A 6,667-nucleotide genomic window follows, 5' to 3' on the forward strand; every position below is an offset into this window, starting at 1 on the left:
AAGATTGTTAGCAACCACTCTGACGATGATATTTCTCCAGTTGATCAATTCTATCATTCAATACATTAATCGCTTTAATTTATTCATCAAAATTACTGATTATAACTGTACTACTAAAATCACAAAATTTCTCTTACTTTTATACAGAATCAATGAATAAAGTAATTAAAACAAAATTGAATCATTGATTTAAATGAATATTGAGACTCCTCATGATAGTTATGTAGAAAGACTACAGTCACCAACTAAATTCGATATTCTTTTCAGTTATTTATCTCTTGATATTGTCATTTTCACTTTATAATGAGTAATTTAATCGATTGTATAAATAAGAAATTAAATATGAAATAAATAAAGAAACAATATTTAGTTCGTTTCAATAAAACTAAATTTAAGCCAACTATTGGTCGTTCGCTTTTTTTCTTCTTTTTGTTTTTGTTTAAAACATTCATGAGAATATTTCAAAACAGAATTTATTTCTAAATCATCCTAGTTATGTGATTATTATTAGGTAAGTCAATCAATGTGTGTAGAGTAACTGTGAACCATATGTATGATCTGTATACAATTGAACTAATAATATTACTAATTCTAAATAGATGACATTTTAAAGGACTAACACATTCATGTATTTTTCAATAAAATAATTCGAATATCTTTAAGAAATATGAAAATGTTATTGATCATTTTAATGTTTTGGTTAAAAGCAAAAGAATTATGAAGAGTAATTATTTCATACCAAATGTAATGCCTTTATAGTTATAGAATGTCACTGGGTATCAGTAAGTCACAGCTTGGAATATGTTCATTTCACTTTAGGCAACTGGATAATATCATTGAACATCATAAAAAGTTGTGATTCGAACTCCAGTACCTTGAACTTGTAACTGATAAATCAGTGGTTTTCTCTGATCATTTTATGAATACTTCATATAATCAAACTTCTTGGAATAGCTAGAGAAAGTTGAATGATGGTGAACTACAAGAATGAAGTGATAAGCATCTTATTTTATCGAATAAAATGTGATGCCTACGATTTCAACTGCACACATCAGGCAAGTCATTAGAACTTTATGAAACACACAATATTAAAGTTGTCACGATAGAAAATCTAAAAAATGAACTGAGCTTCTTCCGTTTTACGCTTACATATAATTTCAATGAATGTTAGGGATAGTAGTTGACATTTAAATTTTAAAGTAATTAAGCAGTCAATGATTGATTTCAAAGAGAAACGTGACATATTCATAAAGAACACTTCAAAATAGTATTCTACATATCAGCTAAATTCTAACACTGATTAAAGTATTACAACTATAATAAACGAGAGTGAACATCGCATTACTTACTCATGCCTCTTACGCCCAATGGAGCATAGGTCGCTGACCAGCATTCTACAACCCACTATGTCCTGGGCCAACATTCCAAGTTCTATACAAATTTTATTCATTCTTCTCATGTCTATCTCCATTTCTCGGCGTAATGTGTTCTTTGGTCTTCCTCTCCTCCTTTGGCATTGAGGATTCCATGTGGGGGCTTGTCTTGTAACACAATTGGGTGCTTTCCTCAATGCGTGTCCTATCCACTTCCAGCGCTTCTTTCTGATTTCCTACTCCGTTGAGATCCGGTTTGTGCTCTCCCACAGTAGGTTGTTGCTGATAGTGTTTGGCCAACGGATCCGAAGTACTTTTCGTAGACAATTGTTAATAAACACCTGTATCTTGTGGGTGACGGCTTCCATGGTTCTCCACGTTTCCATCCCATACAGTAGAACTGTCTTGACACTTGTATTGAAAATTCTGACCTTGTTGTTAGTTGACTATTATTTCGAGTTTCACATGTTCCTCAAATGTAGAGATGCTGCTCTTGCTTTACCGATCCGCACCTTCACATCTGTATCAGATCCACCGTTTTCGTCAATCATGCTGCACAGATATGTAACGGTTTTTACATCCTCCAAATCTTCTCCGTCAAGAGTGATTCGATTGGTGGAACACTGCATTGTTGTCTTGACATAGTTATATCTAGTTAGTTCTACCCGAAATACTTGCTACTCATTTTGAGAAATTTATTCAGCATCCATCACTATCCACTAATTTGTGCCTATTTCATATTATTCTACATATTACACAATTTCTGTTTTGTAATTACATGATTATCTCTCTCATCCCATGTTCACCATATTTATTCCGATCACTTAACTCACAATTTCATTTCACTTATAAACTGATTCAAGCTAACACTTCATATTAGCTACCTAAACATTATCGATTTGACTTTATTTTCTATTCCAAACAATCCTTAATTCACATGGTATGATTTTAAATGGTGTACTCTGCACTAAATCTGACCAATTTTATGGGTTATTAATTTGGATATATAATTGTAGGGCCTGATAAGAAATTATTGAAATGAATATTCTTCGTTCATATAATTGTGCTTTACTATGATATCAAGCAAAATATATTCATTTATCGTTGAAATTAAGCAAAACAATGATTTGTACACCTACAAAGATAAACGTTATGAATTAGGTTCCTTACCTTCAATTAATTTGTTCTTGAACCGAACAATCCAATGACATTTGACTGAATCCGATCGTTATTCAATGACTAACCCGAACATTGCTAATAAATTGAATGTATATCAGTACAGATTATATTGATTACAATTAGACTACGGAGTTTCTTACTTCAAAGCCTAATCTTATGCTTTACCTGATGTCACAAAGTATACAGGACAGTGAAATCAAATAAATAAATCAAATAAAACAATAGCGCAAGCACAATATTACTTGTATAGGTATCTTACAAAATACAGTGAGAATCACTAAGCTTAATAGTTGATTAGTTAGCAACCAACACATGTTCTGAGTTATACTGAATAAGTTAGAGATAATGATAATATTTAATTGACCAAACTAAAATAACAAATGTAAGTGAATACATATAATCAGAAAGAATTCCTCAATTATATATACTGTATATTGGAATACATTTTAAATGGTTTCAGAATTGCTTACTCATACATAAATGAAACTCAATATAGTTCATACTAATGATAAGCTTAGAGTCAATTAATTCAAATAGCTATGACATAATAGCTGTTCTATTCACAAACAATTAAATTAAGTAGCTACAAAAAGAACACAGGAAACTGAGCTACATCAAATTACTCCGCCAACTCCCTGAATTTTGAATAGGTCTTGAAGGGTGATCTGAAATGTTTGTGTTGGTCAAACTGATATTATACAGTTAGGGGATGTTATGATTGTTGAGCAGGTCACAATGAGTTCTCTAGGTACATGAAGACAAGTTTTTAAAAACATGTTTCATCTCAAACACTGACGTTACACCAATTAAATTGGAAATACACGCTTACGAATACCACATGCAAACGTAAGTTCACCAGTACACTAGTCATGTGCCTTTATCAAACATTATTACTTCAATAAATTATTTCATCTCCTAGTATGCTATAAATGCTGGTTATCACAATTCGGACACAAACTACCTCTATTGTACACTTTATACCACTTCGAAAACGTCAGAAACGTATAAACTAAAATTTGTTTATCATAAGCAATTTTTTTCAATATTACAAATATGTTATTTTTATTAAAAATAATCAATTCAATGTTCAATTTATTGGAAGTTATCAGGTCATACCATATACATAAGATCTACAAATATGTTTTAAAGTAAAATTTCTGAACACATTTACTAGTTAGCTCATTATTTACATTATTAATACTGATTTGATCCAATAGCGTTATTTCTGGGATTCTTAGTTCATACTATAATTCAAATACTTCTAATTATCATATTGGCTTCGCGATGGAGCCTGCGATGGAACAGTTAGATATTCATTTAACTTCCGAAGCTTTTGAGGATTATTTGAAAGGCTTGAAATCTGGAGCATGACAAAGAAAGATGTTAAAAGTGATAAAATTGTGGCACATTCCCTGACATTCCTCGGAAAAGAAGCCCACAGATTATTAAAAACTTTGGCATATCCAGAAGAACCTATCTCACTTCTTTATGCAACTCTTAAGGAGCTATTATTAAATCATGTAAAGTGCACTAGTTTTGAATGCCGTGAAAGGGCGACATTTCATAAGATGGTTCGTCGAAATGATCGAAAGGCTAGGGAATTCATCCTTGAATTACAGAAACAAGCTGCCAAATGTAATTTCGGTGATCAACTTCATGTGCAGGAATTAACATACCGGGTTCGGAAAGAGAGGTGTTAATAATGCCTAACTGTTCATTTCAAGATGCTAGAACTGTGTGTATTAACTACGAGGCAGTGAATGAACCTGATATCCAGTCGATGAAGATTTCTAATACTTTGCTTAATCGTCTTGATGAAATACAATCTCAGGGTCAATCAAACTTACGTTCGTTTAACAGTGATTCCTATTCCCGTGAAAGGTGTTTCAACAGGGAATTACAAAGCAAATCACAAGTGTTAGATCAAGTTTGGTAAACGTTCATCCTCTGGAAAATTTCATTCTCGTAATGCATGTTTGTAGTGACCTACTTTTATCACGAGAACACGATTGATTTAATGAAAACAATTAATATTACTATAACCAATTGTGCCTGTGCTTGTTTTAATGTGCTCTTTGTTTAACTGTGCTAAAAACATTCATTATACTTACTCCGATTGTGACCTCGCGCGAATCCGGTTACGCTCAGTAACCAAGCTTGTATCGTGGCACGATCTCGGTATTCTTTCGATACCACGAGATCGCCAGCAAATATATCTCGACTTGGTCCATTAACTGCCTTCTGATATTGGGCTTCCGGGGGATTTTATGGATATCCTGGCACGCGTTCCTTTGTAGTGGTGTTCATAGTCAATTTCGACTCGACACCATGTTACAACGGGTGAACCCAAATTTTGGAACACGTCACAACCTCTGGTCGAATCTTCCAAAGAAGCCAATTTGGTGAGTCTATGGTTTGTCTATTCACGTCCTTCGTATATTTTCATATTATTTTTTAATATATAATATACTCGACATGACGGACAGCGACTAGAGTAGTATTAATATAATAGACTAACATGTACGTGCACCGAATCCTTGGCACTTTTTATTCGCGTGACGATAAATTCCACGCTTTAATCGAGAAATTTCCCCTATTAACTATTCTCCTCGCTGACCCGGCTGCTTGGTGCGGAACGAATACGCATTACCGTCTACCACCCAGCTTCAAATGGTTAGGTTGAACGGTTTCACTACCAACTTAAAAGTGCTCTACGAGCACACGAAAACGATACTTAGTGCAAAACCTAGCGGGATCCTCAAATCATCTTCAGGTCCCACGCTAGATACACCTGAGACCTCATTCTCACGTCCCCGTCAACAGCATGCGTCATCCGCACCGTCTACGGACGGGACGACAGCCCCACGTCCGGATCAGCAAACCACGCCGCCCTTGACTGCGGATGAGATTGCAGGCTCACGCGATACGAACAAGACTACTGTCTCACATTCCGGTCGCCAATTACGGTTGCCGGTACGCCTCCGCCACCAGCCGCACAGTTAACAACCGATACGGTGTAGGACTATTCCTATACTACATGCATGCTACACCCTTCTTTTTTTTATTTTTTCCTATCCTGAGCCCACGCCTCCGACCATCCCCGTCTGGTACCGTCGACTTCAGTCAACTTTGGCGAAAACTGGCCCGATCACTCACGCACTTGTCAAAGCGCTCAGTCGATATTTCGGTTTCGAATGTTTGGTATATGTTTGGTCTCGAACTCGGTCGTTATGGTCGCTTCTGGTTCATCGGCTCAACACGGTTTCGGCCTACGTCTGCAGCGTTTCTGGTCCGCATCCCTTATGAACGCAATCTTCAGATTCTGGATACAAACCACTCTGGTATGGCACGCCAACTCAAGCAACAAGTAAAGCACACCGCCCCTGGTACCGTTCTCCGAAAACGAACTCCGTTGGCAACTCGACGATCAACGATCGCTTTCCTGTTCCGCCAATTCCGTCCTACAATCGCTCGTCAGCCGATCAGTCCCACGATTTAAACCGCTATTTATCGAAAGTGTAAACTCTTTCTAGCGGGTGGCTCCTGTAGTGACTCCGTTTTATCACGAGAACACGACTGGTTTAATGGAAGCAATTATTATTATTATAACCAACTGTACCTGTGCTTGTTTTAATGTGCTTTTGTTTAACCGTGCTAATGACAGACATTTTGTGCTGCCATTATACTCCATTGTTGTTTCGCGGTTCTTGACCCCGTTCGCACGTACTTTCTCCCGCCGATTCCGCCTGTACCTTTTCTTGGCACGGTCTTGGTATTCGTTCGATACCACGAGATCGCCAACGAATAAATCTGGTTACAGTCAATCTTTGCCTTCTGATTTATCTGGCACATGTTTCTTTGTGGTGGTGTTCATAGTCAACTGGGAATCGACACTACGCTACATGTTCGTTTCGCAATGCTAAATGTTTTAAATGTGGTAAGATAGGACATATTAAGTCAGTATGCAAAGCTACTGTTCATTTTGTCTGAAGTAGTACTAAATCTTGTAATTTAGATTCCAATAATTCGGCTGTTCCTAATGATCAGTTATCTTTGTCTACCATTTCCAAAGGTAATGCTCATATTCAAAAGCGATTATATACATCGCCGGGCTC

Source organism: Schistosoma haematobium, chromosome 1 (assembly GCF_000699445.3).
Source record: "Schistosoma haematobium chromosome 1, whole genome shotgun sequence".
Lineage (NCBI taxonomy): Eukaryota > Metazoa > Platyhelminthes > Trematoda > Strigeidida > Schistosomatidae > Schistosoma > Schistosoma haematobium.